This window comes from Vipera ursinii (genome assembly GCF_947247035.1).
Source record: "Vipera ursinii genome assembly, chromosome: 3".
NCBI classification, from domain to species: domain Eukaryota; kingdom Metazoa; phylum Chordata; class Lepidosauria; order Squamata; family Viperidae; genus Vipera; species Vipera ursinii.
In genome coordinates, this window is record NC_139516.1 from 27,927,644 (window position 1) to 27,947,013 (window position 19,370).

Here is a 19,370-nt window from a genome sequence, read left to right on the forward strand (position 1 = left end):
CGCCCTTCTCCCAAAGGGACTCAGGGCGGTTTACAGGGCATAAATATAAATAACAATATAAACATTACAAACATTAAAAAACAATTAAATCAGTGCCCAAGTTAAAACAAGAATAAAACAAGCCAATAAAAACCCATGTACCCCCATCAGGCTAGACCCGCTAGTTCAAATAAATGGGTCTTCAACCCGCGACGGAAGGATCGGAGGTCTGATGTCGTCCGGAGCTCCACCGGCAGTTGGTTCCACAAAGCCGGGGCACCCACAGAGAAGGCCCTCCCCCTGGGGGCCACCAGTCGACACTCCCTGACAGGAGGCACCCTGAGGAGGCCCTCTCTGTGGGCGCGCACAGGGCGGAGGGGAATCGACGCCGGCAGCAGGTGGTCCTCGAGGTATCGCGGACCCATGCCATGTAGGGACTTAAAGTTCATAACCAAAACCTTGAACCTTACCCGGAAGACAACCGGTAACCAATGTAGCTCACGGAGCAAAGGTGTAACATGGGAGTACCGGGAAACTCCCAAGACAACTCTCGCGGCCGCATTCTGTACCAGTTGGAGCCTCCGAGTAGTCTTCAAGGGAAGTCCCATGTAGAGAGCATTACAGTAGTCTAGGCGAGAGGTCACGAGCGCATGAGTAACCGTACATAAGGCCTCCCGGTCCAGATAGGGCCGCAACTGGCGCACCAGGCGAACCTGGGCAAAAGCCCCCCTAGTCACGGCCACTATGTGATCCTCCAAAGTGAGTCGTGAATCTAGGAGGACTCCCAAGTTGCGAGCCCTATCCACAGGGGGTAAAAGCTCACCCCCCATAGAAAGAGATGGAACATCCCAAGTGTCCCGGGGAGACGGAATGCACAGCCACTCAGTCTTGTCAGGGTTGAGTTGAAGTCTGTTCCTCCCCATCCAGACCCGAACCGCCTCCAGGCAACGGGACATCACAGCGAGGGCATCACTGGGGTGGTTTGGGGTCGAAATAAAAAGTTGGGTATCATCAGCATATTGATGATACCCAACTCCAAAACCACGAATGATCTCACCCAGCGGTTTCATATAGATGTTGAACAGGAGAGGCGAGAGGACCGACCCCTGAGGAACTCCACAAGCGAGAGTCCTAGGGGTCGACCTCTGCCCCCCTGCCAACACCGACTGCGAGCGTCCCAGGAGATAGGAGGAGAACCACTGAAAAACCGTGCCTCCCACTCCCAATCCCCTGAGACGCTGCAGCAGGATACCATGGTCGATGGTATCGAAAGCCGCCGAGAGGTCTAATAGGACTAGGACAGAGGAATATCCCCTATCCCGAGCCCTCCAGAGATCATTCACCAGTGCGACCAATGCCGTCTCCATGCTGTGCCCGGGCCTGAAACCCGATTGGTAAGGGTCCAGATAATCCGCTTCATCCAGGACCAGAGGGAGCTGATGCGCCACCACACTCTCAACAACCTTCGCAAGAAAGCGAAGGTTGGAGACTGGACGAAAGTTGTTCAATACAGCTGGGTCCAAGGCAGGCTTCTTGAGGAGAGGTCTCACCACCGCCTCCTTCAAGACGGTGGGGAAATAACCCTCACTCAAAGAAGCAGATATAACTGCCTGGAGCCAGCCTCGTGTCCTCTCCCTAGCTGCATAAACCAGCCAAGAAGGGCACGGATCCAATAAACATGTGGTGGAACTCAGCTTCCCCATAATCCTGTCCACTTCATCAGGGGTCACAGAATCAAACTCCTCCCAGATAACATTGACAAGACCGCCCGTGTCCTGATCGCCAGACTCTGCCCAGCTGGAGTCCAAACCGGTCCGAATCCGAGCGATTTTATCCGACAGATGTTGACTAAACTCCTCGGCACGACCCTGCAAGGGATCCTCCCTCACCTCCTGATTAAGAAGGGAGCGAGTCACCCTAAACAAGGCGGCCGGGCGATTATCTGCGGACGCGATGAGGGTGGAGAAGTAATTACACCTCGCCTCCCTCATCGCAGCGAGATAAGACCTAATGTAGGTTCTTAACCGCAATCGGTCGGGTTCAGATCGGCTGGACCTCCAGCAGCTCTCTAGACCCCGTTTCCGACGCTTCATCTCCCGGAGCTCCGCGGAGAACCATGGAGCTCGCTGGGATCTGCGCCGGGTCAGGGGCCGCAAGGGTACAACCCGGTCGAGTGCCTCAGTGGCTGCCCTTTCCCAGGCTTCCACTAAGGCATCCGCCGAGCTGTGAGCAATGGAGGCAGGTGGGGACCCCAGTGCCGCTTGGAATCTATCAGGATCCATTAGGCGTCTGGGGCGGTACCATCTAGTTGGCTCCGTACCCCCACGGCGGGGGGTGGCAAAATGGAAGACCAGCCGCAGGAGGTGATGATCGGTCCATGATAGGGGCATAATAAATGGAAAGCCCCCACCAAGATCATCCAACCACCGTCCAGATAAAAAAATCAGGTCAAGGGTGTGGCCTCCCTCATGAGTTGGCTCAGAAATTACCTGCGTCAGGTCCATGGCCGTCATGGAAGCCATGAACTCCCGAGCAAGCTCAGATGAACCTCCCAGGGATGGTAGGTTGACGTCTCCCAAAACTATAAGTTTAGGGAACTCAACCACCAACCCCGAGAGGATATCGAGCAGCTCGGGCAGGGCTGCCGCTACGCGACTAGGCGAAATGTACACGAGCAGCAAGCCCAACTGCGCCCCAGAGCCAAATCTCATAAAGAGAGACTCACACCCGACTATCTGAGGAACGGTGGTCTCCCGCGGACATAAGGTCTCCCTAACAATCACCGCCACACCCCCACCCCTACCCTGAGCTCGAGGCTGGTGTAGCACCCGGAAGCCTGGTGGGCAAAGGTCAACCAAAGGGACCCCACCCTCTGGGCCCAACCAAGTCTCCGTGATGCAAGCCAGGTCCGCATGCTCACCCTCAACCAAATCCCTAACAAGGGGAGCTTTGTTAACCACGGACCTGGCATTCAGATACACCAGCCGTAGCTCAGGAGGCTGCACATCATCGCTCCCGGAACCTCGGGGAAGAAGCAGAGGGTCGGAGCGCCCCACCGCTTGCAAATAGCGGAGACGGCGCTCCCGGTAACGATATGGCCCCCTGTCTATCCGCCTGCTGCCATTCCCCGTCGTGGGAATTGGTAACCCCACGACCCGCTCATGAGCTCCGGAGACAACGACCCCTCGTTCTCCCCCCGCGCGGTCGGACCCAAGTCTAGCCTGGACTATGGTTGATTGGCTGCCCCCCAAAGCCAGACAACCTCTATCTCCCACCCCCCTCCCCAACCCCATAAAAATTTTTGATAAAAACATAATCAGGGGCCTCTTACTAAATTTATGTTGACGGCCCCTACCCCTGCCCAGCCATTGGTCCGGATAGACGCGGCGCCAAAATGGACGTTCATGATTGGCCCTCACTGACAGCTGCTGGCTATAAAAGCCGGGCGAGTTATTCTGTTTTGTCTTGCTCTAAATAAATCTTTAAGTTAACTAGCCTGTCGTCTCGAGTGGTCCTTCGGCTACTTCAGAATCCTTACATCTAAGACAGTCTCCAACGATGGTGGATTTGCTTTCTTAAATTATAGCTTAAAGCAAGTCCCTTGTGGTGAAACTAGCAAATAAACGAGCACGCTATCAAACAGGTCAAAACCTTTAACTACTTAGAAGTGGTTTCCCAAATCTCTGGAGCTTGAAATACTCATGTATTCCAAAAATCATGAATATCAACCTGAGCCATACAAGCTTTTTATTTTAATAACTGGTTCATTCCAGTTTCTGTTGAGGTATATACAGTTAAGGTTCATGCTCAGTTATTCCATGGAACTCATTTAGGGCCATATAACAAGATAGTAACATTAAAGAAAGTCCAGTGCATATTCTTGAAAAACATTTTCCAAGTTTCTCACTGTGTCCCAAATACAATGTGCTTTGATAAGAAGAAGGAATCTCTAGGGTTGAAAATGGACTCTATAGTAGTATTTTTAACTTTAGGGTGGATTCTCTTTCACTAAAGTGGAAGATTTTAACTCCACTTTTTTTAAAAAAATACTTTCATGACATGGTATTTTTGAGATTTTTTTATGGCTTTTTGTTTGCCATTGGAATTAGTGCAAGCAACCTCAATTTTGAACCAAAGGACTTTAGATGGAGGAGAAAGCCAATAGGATTATGCCACTTGTCCCCATGATATATTCATTAACAACCGGTTTACAATAAACAAATCAAATCAAACATTTTGGCCAGTTATCTGAAGAAGATCACTGCTTTGAAATTTACAAGAGTTTTATTCTTGGTTTATTCTAACATTCTCCCCATAGCAATGTTGCTAAACAATGGTATCCCTGTGACCATGTTTTGTTATACTGCCAGTTCTTCAAAGACATTCGTTTGCACTTGATCTCTCTTTTCTTCTCTAGAGCAGGGGTGTCAAACTCACAATGTCACATGATGTGCCACGATGTATCATGACTTTTTCCCCATTGACGGAACTGGGGTGGGTGCAGTTTCGGCATCATGCATCCGGTCCGCGGGCTGGCAGTTTGACAGCCCTGATCTACGGTGTTCTCATTTATTCCACTTACATTACAGATTATGTAACAAATATGATTTTGTGTCCTTAAATGGTGAAAATTGTTAATGTTGTGTGTAAACTCATAATGCTTATACAATGTTTAATTGTCATTTCTTTGTTTTGCCCTATGGCTGTAAGAAAGTAAATCAAAATATATTATATTATAATAATGTTATATCGTCCTCCCTTTTCAGGTTGCCACTTATATTTCTGTGGCAAAAGTAAACATTCTTCTGATATCTAAGAGAACATTCCTCCGACGTGGAGGAATCAGGCGGTCTTGAGCATGTTATCTGGACTGAGTTCGACCCTGTTTCCCCTGATGATGTGGACAGGATCATGGGGAGACTGAGCACCACCACCTGTTTGTTGGATCCGTGCCCCTCCTGGCTAGCTTATGCGGCTCGGGAGGGAACACGAGGCTGGTTCCATGCAGTAATAACTGCTTCTTTGAAGGAGGGTGTCTTCCCTGCCGCCTTGAAGGAGGCGGTGGTGAGGCCCCTTCTCAAGAAGCCTGCTTTGGACCCGGCTGTTTTAAACAACTATCGTCCAGTCTCCAACCTTCGCTTTCTGGCGAAGGTTGTTGAGAGTGTGGTGGCGCATCAGCTCCCTCTGTTCCTGGAGGAGACTGATTATCTGGACCCGTACCAATCGGGCTTCAGGCCCGGATACAGCACGGAGACGGTATTGGTCGCGCTGGTGAATGATCTCTGGAGGGCTAGGGACAGGGGTTGCTCCTCTGTCCTGGTCCTATTAGATCTCTCAGCGGCTTTTGATACCATCGACCATGGTATCCTGCTGCGGCGTCTCAGGGGGTTGGGAGTGGGAGGCACCGTTTTACGGTGGTTCTCCTCCTACCTCCGGGGCCGCTCGCAGTCGGTGTTGACAGGAGGGCAGAGATCCGCCCTGAGGTCTCTCATTTGTGGAGTTCCTCAGGGGTCGGTTCTCTCACCTCTCCTGTTCAACATCTACATGAAGCCGCTGGGCGAGATCATTCGTGGTTTTGGGGTGGGGTATCACCAGTACGCTGATGATACCCAACTCTTTCTTTCCACCCCGAACCAACCCAGTGATGCCCTCACCGTGATGTCCCGGTGCCTGGAGGCGGTTCGGGTCTGGATGGGGAGAAACAGGCTTCGTCTCAATCCCGCCAAGACCGAGTGGCTGTGCGTATCGGCGTCCCGGGTTAACCATGTTATTCCACCTCTAATGATGGGGGGTGAGGTGTTACCCCCCGTTGATAGGGCTCGCAACTTGGGCGTCCTCCTGGATTCACGGCTCAATTTTGAAGATCACATAGGAGCCGTGACCAGGGGGGCTTTTGCACAGGTTCGCCTGGTGCGCCAGTTGCGTCCCTATCTGGACCGGGACGCCCTACGCACAGTCACTCATGCGCTTGTGACCTCCCGTTTGGACTACTGTAACGCTCTCTACATGGGGCTGCCCTTGAAGACCACTCGGAGGCTTCAACTGGTGCAGAATGCGGCCGCGCGAGTTGTAATGGGGGTTTCCCGATACTCCCATGTAACACCTCTACTCCGCGAGCTGCATTGGCTTCCGGTTGCCCTCCGGGTGAAATTCAAGGTGCTGGTTATCACCTATAAAGCCCTACATGGCCTGGGTCCGGGATATTTGAGGGAACACTTGCTGCCGGCATCAAACGCCCTTCGCCCAGTGCGCTCCCACAGGGAGGGTCTGCTCAGGGTTCCGCCGGTGAGAGATTGCCGGCGGGTGACACCCAGGGATAGGGCCTTCTCAGTGGGAGCGCCTGCCCTCTGGAACCAGCTGCCGGTGGAGCTGAGGACTGCCCCCGACCTCCGATCATTCCGCCGGGGCCTGAAGACCTGGCTTTTTCAGCTCTCGGGCCCAGACTGAGGAAGAATTTTTAATTTGGGGTTTTTTAACTGACTACAGGGTTAATTTAATACTTTTTAATTTGTTCTTAATTTTTGTATTTTGGATTTTTAATTCCCTGTAAACCGCCCTGAGTCCTCAGGGAATAGGGCGGTATATAAATATAACTAAATAAAATACAAATAAATAAATATATTTAATGATTAAAAAAAATACTAAAGCTACAATGTTGTTTATGGTAACAGAGATAGAGAAATGGAGACATGGAGAGAGAGAGAGAGAGAGAAAAAAAGAGATAGATAGATAGATAGATAGATAGATAGATAGATAGATAGATAGATAGATAGATAGATAGATAGATAAAGAAATGGTTGGAGAGGTAGATAGAGTGATATGTGCTGACTAAAGTATAAAAATTTTGCCTGCATTGCAAGTCAGTGTCCATATCTTTATTGTTTATTTGAGGTCAGCGTTGGTCTTTCTTCATGGATAGAAAGGGCAAAAATAGCAGAATGCCTGAGCACTCATCCGTCCCTGCTGGGATTATAATTTTTAAGACCCACTTCAGGAATATTTTAGTCAAGAGCAATGCAGGAGACAAGCACCTTAGATTGTCATGAAGAAAAGCCCTCTGGGTCTGGAGCCTAAGAGGAAAATCATTAATTAAAGGCATGTCCAATCAATTATCTACTTTTGATTGTTTCCCTTTAGATAACAAGGGGAGAAAATAAAATTTCTTAAATTGTCAGCTGGAGAGTATTTGAAAAGTTAAGGGGACATGACTGAAATTTTGTAAGCCAAACCTGTGTAATTTCTGTTTTAAAAAGAGTTTCAAATAACTGCTGCTTTTTCTTATCCTTTTCTTTTGCACGGTGAGACATCAGAATTAAACTGCTGGGCAACAGCAGATTACTCTGGAAGTGTTTCTGCAATAGGAATTTACAGGCAATAGCTGTTTCTACTCTCACACCGGGCTTTGCAGTTTCCCCTGGACAGCTTTAGTTTTTGTATCTGGGGCTCAGAGCTTCACTTAAAGCAGTGAGGAGGAAAACTAATCTTTTCTGCTTGCTTTTCTTTAGTAGCCCTGCTTATAGAACTGATCCTAATGGTGTGGAAATTGGCTCAGGTGCCTAATTCCATTGGAAACTCAGACTGTTATGTGCAGTGGATGGTCCTGTGCTTGCCTGCAGTCTTGTTGCTATAATGCCACAGCAAAACTGAAGGCTGCCTTCAACATCTTTTGAAGCAATCAGTTACAGAAATGGTTTAAAAACTGCCTTAAAGGCCCAGTGTTCAATTTCTTAAACAATGAATGCTTGTCAGATGAAAGTAATGGAGGTCATTTTTGGTCCTCACCCCCTCCCCTTGTTTTTCATTTTCTTTTTCATATGTTTGTTTTAGCTTATTTTCCCATCAGTTTTCAGTTGTGACAATCAAAAAGGGAGGGTGTTTTTTTTTAGAATCTGACTCTTTGCAGGTGACTTTTCATAATGTAAGTTTTTTTAGAGTATTTTTTTCTAAGGCATCCATCTTCGTAGAGAGATTCCCTTAATATATATGCCTTTTTGTGTCCTAAATACAAAGATGTGTGAATTTCTATGCACCAATGAATGAACCTTTATTATCAAAGTACAACTATGTATACACTGAGATTGGCTGAGCCTCCCTTCATGCCCCCACCCCCAACTCACAGTGACAACAAACCCTCCATCTTGTTAGACCATGTGAGCTAATTGCACAACACACCGGCCTCGCAAGTCAGTCATACATAAAGTTTATAAAATTATTTCCCGTTCAAGAGCCTAACAGCCCATGGATAGAAGCTGTTCTTCAGGTACGGCTGGCTGTACTCCTATATCTCCTACCCAATGGTAGGAGAGTAAAGAGATACTGACCAGGGTGTGAGTCATCCCTGAGAATCTTCCTCACTCTTCCAAGGCAGCAGGCCCTGGTGATGTCATCCAGTGGTGTCAGGGGACAGCCCACAATGTCTTGTGCTGTGCTCACCACCCTCTGTAATACTTTCCTATCCACGGCTATCAGACCAGCATACCAGACCACAATATAGTAAGAGAGGACGCTCTCTATAGTAGACCAGTAAAAGAGGTTTCTGATATTACTGGGTTTTTTTTTTTAATTTTTAATTATTGTTAGCCTGTCAAGGTTGATTTTCATACAATGGGCAGTCATGTATTTTAAATAGATTAATTTGCTGTTAGTTTTGTACTCTTATAGGAGGTTCAATAATTTTTTTCTCTTTTCAATGACATATAAGGCTTGCAACTCTTTGTCTGTATAGCACACAAATCTGTACTTCCTGTTAGATGATTGTTATACGTAAATTAAAGAAGATCATGCACTAGTAATAGGAACATTCACTAATGCATTTCTTGTCACATGACTATTGAAAGATTTACAGACATTAAAGGCATTTAGAATCACATACAATGAAATACTGGGGAGGCTTAAAAGTTGTCATCTTAAAAAGATTTTTTTTTGTATATTTGTTTTAAACTCTAGTATATTTCAAAGAATAAGGACCAATAGATTTTGCCAGGATGATAATAATCTCTACACTGTAATCTTCATAGGGCTTTTTGTAAGATCATAGTAGTGATATATACTGGAAATTAATTAATTATTCAAATGATAATTTGTTAAAAAGAGAGGGAAAATCCTTTGGTTTATAACTGTCTTTTTTATTGGCTTAAAAGAAGAGATCTCTGTATGTATATATAAATAGCTTGCCTTATAATGATTAATTACCTTGGTTTTGAAAGTTTGTTCTGGAACAACACAAGTAAGTGAATTAAATCTGAATCCTATCACATTATTTTTGATTGATTGATTGATTATTCATTCACTTATTAATTTATTATGTGCAATCAAATAATTGTTGACTTTTAGCAACAATTGCGACTATAACCAAATTCACCCATCAGGAATTCTGTTGTCCTTTTTTTCTCTTTCCTTACATATTTCCTAGCATTAGAGATGACTCAGTGGAGCTGGGATTTCACATAATATGAATTTGAATCTGGTTATTTGCATCTCAAATGTGATTTCTGGATTAATTTGTTCTTTGATCTATTTGTTTTCTTGGCTACTTGTGATATTCTCGTGAATCTTCTCCAACACAGAGTTCAAAAGTATTTACACTCTGTCTCACTTCTTTAAAGTCCAGTATTTTGTTTCCATAGAGCACTTTCAGCTACTTTATGAGGTTTCAACCAGATTGATTAATTACATGCTATCAAGTCTTTAGGGACACGGTGTCTCAGTGGGTTAGGACGCTGAGCTTGCCAATCAGAAGATAGAGTGAAAGATGACTGAAGTGCCAGAAGTGAATATAGAGTAAATGTAAATTTTCTCTTTCTGACCTTGAGTGTATGCTAGCTTTTACATTCTCATTGGCCATAAAGTAGACATTTGTATACCTCCTTTAGTTTTTACAAGGACCAATTCACTGCTACTGTACCCATACATCTTAAATATACTATAAACAGAAATTTAGGAATGCAGTCAGTACCAGATTATAAAGCAATGGATATGCATATTTTAGGCACCCAGAGTAGATGCTGTTGTTGCTGTTATTATTGAATATATATTTCTTAGCTACAGTAAGCCAGATTCCCATCATATCATATCATATGTGAAAAATGAAAAATAAAGCATTTCAGGGATGAACAAAGGAGCCATTCCCTAAAATTAGTCTAGCTGATACTCCTTTGATCACTGATTCATTGTGGGGTACATTTGGGAATGAAGCAGAAACAGTCTTTTTAGCCATGACAAGACTGATGAAGCTGCATCTGCAGCACTATCCTGGCAGGATCTGGAGTGGAATGTACTTTATTTTAATTTGTGTTTACTGACAGAAAAGCCAGTATTTTGCCCATGCAGACTGCACAACAGTGAACAAAAAAAAATGTAAATGAAAGAGAAATGCTTATCAACTGAAGCAACCCTTTTTGTTGTTGTTTTCCCCCCTGTATAATTCAAGACAATAGCAATTATGAAAAAGCGTCTCTACTTAAGCAAATGTTTCTACAGCTTCGTTCCAAGGCCTAATTATGTACTCTCATGGCAAAGGGAAGGATTTCATTTTTTTCATAGTCTATAGGTTAGATTTGGATCATATCAAATCTACCAACTACACCCATGAGTTTTGAAAAGGATATTTTAAAAAGGCAACAGCTCTGCCTTTCATTTCATAAATATTGAGCTCCATTTTCCCTAACTTATTTTTCACTCCTTTATAATTAATTCTTAGAGTAATTAATAATGCATACTTCACTCTCAGTGTTGACATAATTTTGCAAATGCATGATGAATACTTTTAATAATTGTCTTTTATTGTTGCTGCTTTATTTTTAATGACGCATTTCGTTCAGTGTTTCATATCATAAAGATGGACTATTGACTATTTTTAAACTTTTACATAAGATAATAGCTTGTCAAAATATATTTACACAGACTGCACCCATAAAAGATGTGTGTGTTTTGTGTGTGTGTTTGTGTGTGTGTGTGTTTGTGTGTGTATGTGTGTCCTAGGTAGAAAAAATACAGCAAATACAGAACCAAATTGCTAAAAGCAGATTTGGCATTATTTGACTGTATCATTAGTATTGGATGCCAGGCTTTTATAGGGCATCAGAAAAACAGTTGGATAAGATAGAGGAGCTATACTGTATATTGTGCAGATATTCATTTATCCAAGATATCAGAAGGGAGCCCTTTACAGGTAGTCCTCAACTTACAACAGTTCATTTAGTGACTGTTCAAAGTTTCAACAGCACTGAAAACAGTGACTTATGACTTTTTCACAGTTACAACCTTTGCAGCATCCCCATGGTCATGTGATCAAAATTCAGAAGCTTGGCAACTGGTTCATACTTATGTCCATTGCAGCCTCCTGGGATCATGCAACCTTCTGACAAGCAAAGTCAATGGGGAGGCCAGATTCCATTAACAATCAGGTTACTAACTTATGAATTGCAATGATTCACTTAATAACTGTGTTAAGAAATGTCACAAAATAGAGCAAAACTCAACACATTTTCACTTAACAACACAAATTTTAGGGTCAATTGTGATTATAAGTTGAGGACTACCTGTATTTAAATGCAATTCCTGTGACAATTGTAACTTATGTTCCAGCATTAAACTAGCATGCAATAAACAGAGGAGAGAAAAATCAAAGCAACATTGTGAGAGGCCATGCAAGCTACAAAGTCTAATTCCCTGATCAATGCAGGAATTTGAATGAAAATATTCCCAAGATAGCTGTTTATGGCAAGTAGAATGTTCTGCTTGAATATTGACTAAAGAGAAGCCCACAATTATAGCTATTAATTATATCAGCATTGCCCAACCCATCAATTGTATTGCAATACTATTCCCAGAATTTGTAGTTAATACCAATTCTGTGCTGATCAGAAATTCTGTAACATATATAGAGAGAGTTCATTGGAATGGGGAGGACAGGTTTAAATAATGCTGCAAACATTATATATGGATAAATGACTTTATCCATATATAATTATATAGTCACCTCTAGGTGAGATGGGTGGTGTATAAATTTTATAATAATATAAAACAACACAACACAATACAATAATAAAAGGAAATGACCAACATTTCTAGTCAAGTTCAACTGCTGAGGAAAATAAGTTTCTGATCTCAAATGTAGCAACTATACATATATTATAGTGAAGGTAGCATTCCAGAAACTGGCTGTATAAAATACTTTCAGGTGAATACAAAAAAAAATATTAGAACTGAAATGTTTGTAAAAAGGGGTCTGAGGAAATGTAAGTTTTGAGTAGCTATAGTTCACAGTGGAAAAGTTTCCTGCCTGCCTGAATTATATGTTAACTCAGAATCCACATAATTATAGTAATAAAATATAGTTCTGTATATATTTTGGGTTATATAGTGCTACATGGAAATAAATGTCTTATGAAAAAATCAAAATTATACTGTGTTCAAAAAGAATTTCTGGTCAATTTTGTCCCACTCATTAAATTCAAAAAGAATTGGTATGAATAGTGAAAGTGTTCACCGGGATTTTTTTCTGTTCAAAAATTCAGTTTCTGAATGACCATTTTTTAAAATATTTTTTGTTCCTTTTAGCTCACATCGATTCCTTTCAATCATAAACCATTCAAATATGTTTGTTAGTGTTACTTTGAAATAATAGAGCTATGGTCTTAATCACTTCTCTGTTCAATTCTTTAACCAATTTTTGAGAACCTTTACAATCAGTTATGTTTTGCTTTATATAATTTCCCTTTATCTATCATTAAAAAGTGCAATTTGTTGCAAATTTTGGAAGGGTTTCAGGCCAAGATTTTAAGAGCTGCATGAGGCTCTAAAGTATGCTGTTCACTCTAAAACTGGAAAGAATTGATCAGCATGGAGAAACATTAAAAAAGTAAATCTCAAGTGTCATCCCTCTTCTTCCTTAGAATTTTCAGTTAGCTTCAAAAAATGTGATAGATTACAATCACCGTCATTTTGTTGGAGAATTTAGGAAGCTGTCATACCAAGGGATTATATATCTAAATAATGTATTATAATTAAGTAAATGGTTGTCAAGTGTTTGAAGTTATTATTCAAAAATCAAAATATCAGATATCTATGAAGAATGGCATTGTAGTCACAAGTGAGAAAATCAGTGTTAGCATGCAAATTAGCCCAGCATTATTTTATGCAATGTGATACCAACACTGTGATATTTAAATTTCAGGGTCTTTGTTTGTTCCAGCTGTCATTTGAGCATTTGACATCAGGTATAAATAATTCATTGACATCCAAAATGTTTACCCTGTCTATGATGCAAAATAACCCTAACCTACTTGTTCATTTTATATGGAAACAATAATGTAATTGATTACATTAACAATTCGACTATTTGCCCTGAATAATAAAAAGGATAAGGGGTTAATTTGTCTAGTCCAGATAGAATGGCCTTCAGTCTTCACCTCCCTTTCTTAGCTAACCATAGTGATATTCCATAACTACTTGAGTCCCAAAGTATTCTGAGTACAAGATTCTTACCCACAATTATATATTGTCATTCCAAAAGTGAGACTTATTTAAGTGATCAATATTTCATGCTTCTGACAGCAAGATAACACCTACCATTTCTACTTGGTTTAGTTTTCATGTATAAGTCTAGGAGATCCACATTACCTGGTATGAGAGTTAGAAATTTCGTTCCTTAATTTAGGCTGGCTAAATCTTACTTTGTGTTATTTTTCTTCTACTTTTCAAACCATTTCTTCACCTTAAAAATTTTCTGTTACAAGTGTGCTACCTATTTGGAAATAACCTAAGGTAATTCTTCCATTTGACTATACACTTTAATTATGCTATACCTTATCAGCTATGTATATTGCTCTGAGGAGAAAAGTATGAAAAGGAGTTGATTTTCTCAGCAGTAACTGGAAGTATAGGCTGGCTTTTTAATTCCCCAATTAAAATTTCCAGAGGCTTTAAGCACAGGAAAGAATCACATAATGGAGTTAAAATGGACTCGGATACAGTTAAAGCAGCTCTTTTTTTAGTCCTGTGTATAGGAAATGTTTGCCAGAAACTATGGGTCCAAAAAAGAGTAGCAAATGTGGGGTGGCTGAGGGTAAAGGGTAGAAGCTGCAGTCCAACAATATTTGAGGGTCAAAGCCTTCTTGCCATAAAGATAAAGCTGAGAAACTCATTATGAACAAAAATCACAGAAGCAACTGCATTAAATTCCTTAGATTTATAATCCTTGGAGATTTCTTCATATACATACATAGAGTTGCATTAGAAGACCACAGTTTCTTTTTGTATCTAGAACTTTACTTTTCCCCAAAAACATGCTGTGACAGTCTCCTACAGCGAGAGCATCTCATTTTGTATTATTCTGTTTTTTTCTGCCATTCCTTTTTTGAATGATGATTTTCTTTATACTTCTGTGATTGTTGGCTTATAGGAAGCTATGTGACTTGAGAATTCTGATTTAGATTCTTGTTAGTAAAAGTTATCTACCTCCCACTGTCAGGAAAGCAGATAGGGAGGGAAGAGACAACTTCTGTCAAACTGTTGAGTTTGAAATGGAAGGCTTCGTCTGAGCATGAAAGCTAAATAGAAACAATCAGGCATAACCCTTTAGGTTAACTACTTGTTGCAAGGGCTTAATTGCAAGAAACTGTTCCTGTCAGTAATGAAATATCACTGGCTAAAAGATGGAAAAGATTGGTTTAAGTCCCCCAAAGTCCATTTTTTGTAACCCAACTGAGGGCACAGATGCACACACAATTAATTTCAGTTTCCCAACAGTCAGTTACATAACCATTATTATTAAAGAAAGAATAATGAATTATTATTATTATTATGAAAGAAAAAAAGATTATTTCTCAGTCATTCATTTCTTGGATCAATGTTAAAAGAAGAAGTGATATTTATCTGCCTTGTTAGGTTGAAACATATAGATATTTTGCTAGTTATATGAAGTTTTTTCTCCCTTCACATTCCCATTTCACCACAATAAGGTTGAGTTAAACAAAAATAGCCATTGCTAAATGTCTTATAAAATTGATTAAAAGGCCCTGCATCCTGTGGGGAAGTTGATTCATATATAGAATCTATATTCTTATGTAGAATCATTAATTTTTAATTAAGGTTCAATTAATTATTTTAATTAAGGACCACATTCTCTTATTGGCATTTGCTGGCCAGTTCAATATCCCCAGGAAAAACCTTTAACAGTGTCCCATTTTTACGAGTGAGAGGGCTTTGAAATGACTTCTCAGTGGATATATGTTTGGTTCCCACTCATCTTCCAGAAACTGGGCAAAAATGGTCAATTCTCTTCCAGAATGATTTGGATCTTGATCCCATCTTGATTTTGTTATAGTTTCCCTCTTCCTCAATGTTGGAAAATTTTATTATGGATATTGTTATATATTCTTAACTTTATTACAGATTCCTAGTAAGAGATTCAGAAACCTATGATTAAACTTATAAGCCAAATATCAGTCTAAGCAATAGGTAATTCCAACTGCACATAATATCTGTCAGATCTTAGTTGAACATGGAAGTTAAGTAGGATTAGATCTAGTTAGTATTTGAAAAAGGAAACCACCAGAAAATTGTCAGATTACATGAGGAAGTAGAGGTTAAACCATGACTCTATGGCCTTTCATGGGGAGCCCAAAGGAGCATGGAGTCATGAGGTTTATTGGTGCTATGAGACCCCCCTCTTTGCCTTTGTCCACCAATTTAACAGTTGAATTATTCTTGCCTCCTTGAAAAGTTTTATATTTTTTTATTTTTAATTCCAAAAATTTATCTCTTAATGTTTTAATTTTAATATACTGTTTTATATTTTGATGCTTTATTGTACATGGCCAACAGTCCCTCTCTGAGGGAGATGAACAGCTCAGAAATGTGAAATATAAATATAAATAAGTAAAAAAAATCATAGGAAGTCAATGGCAAATGTCTACATTATTCTCCAAAATTATATACTGTATATATCCATATAATCACTAAGAATCAAGTGTGAGCTAAGGGAGTTGGAAGTTTTAACCTCTATACTATTTATACAATAAATATATTGTTGTATCTGTGATGAAGGGAAAACATGGGCTTCCTTGTGAGAAAATCACAGTGTGAAGGTTCTTGGCTCTTTAAGGAGAGACAACTCAGCATAGCAAATATGTATATAATATTTTATTGTACCACATTCCTTTTCCAACAACAGGCTATTACACTGTTTCAATTCTGCCCTGATAGGACTTTGCAAAATGACATTGTTACATTAATATGTCTTTAATACTCAGTACTTTATACTCAGTGTCTTAATGCTCAGTTTGAACAAAAGTCTCAAAGTTTATAAAGTAGCATACATTGCCTTTTTCCAAAGTTCTTACACTATTCGGAATGTGGTTACTCTTCTTCTGGTTGATGCCGAGCTCCAGGCAAAGCTCCAAGCTCTAGGCAGGATTCCAGCCAGGATATGCTGCTCACTGTAGCTTGTGATCCTGGCAGTTGAATGAAAGTTCTCTTGCCTGCCAATCTTCAGATGTTGCTTCTGCTTGCCAGTCTGTGTGCTGTTTGCTTATCACCTTTGCTGCTATACCCTCCCCTTCCCCATTCTTAGTATTTGTTTTTGTAAGCTCAAAAGACAGGGTGGGATGAGGCTGCCTTTGGACCAGCACATCCTTGGAAAAATGAGGATGTGGCTCAATTATCACAGGCAGCAACAGCAACAGCTTGGATGCCTGTTAGTAGAGTTCTGACAGAATGGGTGAATGCCTGAAGGAGGGAGGGAGGGAGGAGGGGGGGAGAGCTTGTCTGCATGACTGCAGCTACTTTTGAAAAGAGCAGAGAGCAAGCCCAGCTTCACTCCCTCACACACAGCAACAGAATAAGTATGTTTACAGACTTTGTGCCTGCTGTGCATAAAGGCTGCTCTGATGAAGGAGCAGTGTGAGGTTGGAGAAGACTGTTGAGGGAGATGGCAAATGCAAAGGACAACAAAAAGAGGCCTGCAGTGAAAGAACCTGCTGGATAACTCTTATCAGGTCTGCATAAAAAATCCCCCTCCGCATCTTTCTAAACTGCCTGGTCCAAGCAGAGAAAGGAGATGGGTTTCTGAAGCTGGAAACCCTTCGACAGGGGAAAGAGCAGAGGCAGAGACTCCATCAATCAGGGGTTGCTTATATGCTCACATATGAGGTTGGAAGGCTTATTGAGACTGTTGATGTAAGAACAACGCTCAAACTGCCACTTCCAGAAGAGTTCCTTGGTGAGACATTTATTTTGAATATTACTTTGAATTCTTGATTGCTGAGGTACAAAAACTATCCTTATGGTGTTTAGAGAACAACTTGCACCTGAACATTGGCAAGACAAAGGAGATGGTGCTAGGCTTTCGGAGGAAAAGAGAGGAACCTGCCCCACTTTACATTGTGGGGGGGCGGCTGTGTGGAGAGAGTCTCCTCCTTTAAATTCCTGGGAGTCTACCTCTGTGAAGATCTTACCTGGAAAGTCAATACAACCCAGGTGGCCAGAAAGGCCCAACAGAGACTCCACTTTCTCAGAGTCTCGCGGAAGAACAGGGTAGAACAACGACTAATGACTTTCTTCTACCGGTCTACTATAGAAAGCATCCTCTCGCATTTTATTTCTGGTTAGCACAGAATGCAAAATCAATTATTAATGCATATTTTATATTGTGATTACTAACTCATATCTGGTAATTTGTTACTACCATGATATTGCACTTTGTATAATTTGGGCATAAAGAATTTTGTAAAGCTAGTGTTACAGAATGTAAACTTGTGTTATGGACATGCTCTATGTAACAAAACAATTGTAGTTTATTCAGCAAACCAGGGTCTGACAAACCACAGATGAATGCAGGTACAAATATAATCAGAATGAAACTTTAAGTTCCTTGCTGTATATCTTGAAATAAAGAATAATCTTTGTATTTCTTTAAATGGTCCCACCAACACAAGCTGCTTTCCCTCCATGTGAGAAATAGTTATTTTAAATGTTTAGACTATTGAAGCATTTTTGTTAAAAAAATAACACATTTAAAATAAATAGGTTTAATTAAAACAGAAGGCATCAATTCTATACAGTGCAGCAATTGCTCAAAGGATCTGTTCCTTAATTATAAGAAAATTAAACAGAATAGTTTTTGTTTTGTTTCCTGAATGTATGCCAGTATACTGCATCCACCTCCTATTTGGTGAGGTGCCAGAAACAGTATGTTGGCTTTTAAAATGGTTGCTGAATTTGAAATGCTTGGAGTAAAAATGAGTTATGTTTTCACTTCAGGCAAGATGTGCCAAAACTGACTTGATTTGCCCTTATTGTATGGGTGGAATTAAAGTTACTAACCTAGGCCATTTTTTCTGTCTTACTAAAAAGCGTATGAACACTTTGATTGACTAGTGCTATGATGGCAGCAGTGGTAAATATCTATGGGTTTAACAGTTTACTGCACACTTTGCAGCAGAGATATATGGGATGAAAATGGTAAAGACATGGATGAAAGGATGAAATGAAAGATATGAAGCTCTGTTACATGAAATGAGAAAAGAGAAGGAAGTAATAGGTTAGAATGAAGGAGATGCAATCTTGTGGAATGTAAAGTAGTTGACAAATATTTGTATGGAAATAAAAGTGTTGGTATAATTATGAATGAAAGAGGTAAAATGCATGTCAGAAAATATGAACTGGTATCACAGGTTGTTGTGGATGGACTTTATAGGTTAGTGATAGTGCTGATGTTCAATAATTAGTATGATCTGGGGAAACAATCTGGTAGATGGCATGGAGGGATGGTTGAAAAAGAGACAGGTTTTTTTGTGTTTTTTTTAAAAAAATGTGTCATTAGATCATTTGAAGCTCTAGGCATGAAGGGGAATAGTGAATAATTAGCATTTGACTAGAATATTTATTTACTTTGAATATCTGGTTTAAGAAAAGCTGTATTTCTTTTTAAAAAGAAGTGGGGTGAATGAAGTGGTGCTTTTAGTGAAGGATGCAGATATGGCAAAAGATTGTGAATGTAGGACAGGCTTCTTTTTGGTAATATTAAAGTTGGATTGGGGCAGATGGGTGGGTGCGATGAGAAATCGCAACAAACAGCATAAAACCGAAGTTCACCAGTTAATGAATTTATTTTGCTAAGTTCATTCCATAAACAGCTTTGCTTGTGAGAAGAACTGTGGTTGCTGGTTGTGTTTGCACGTGTGAGGTGTAGCTCAATGATTTTCAGGTTACTCTTAGTGTGTTGTGATACCTTTCCCTTGGTTCCCTCAGGGAAGAGACATATAGATGAACACATGAAATTATTCAGTTGAATTTAACACAACAATTGCATGCAACCAATTCAATCAGTTTTTTTAAAGAAAAAAAAAACATGCTATACTCCAGACATGACTACTAGTGCTTTTACA

General features: G+C 40.9%; 1 protein-coding gene across 1 annotated transcript in view; it reads left to right on the forward strand.

Annotated features, from left to right (window-relative positions):
* PTPRT (protein tyrosine phosphatase receptor type T) overlaps positions 1-19,370 on the forward strand; it is a gene marked incomplete at both ends in the record, with an annotated part of 687,552 nt that overhangs the window by 481,463 nt on the left and 186,719 nt on the right. The gene's annotated exons all lie outside the window — the stretch shown is intronic.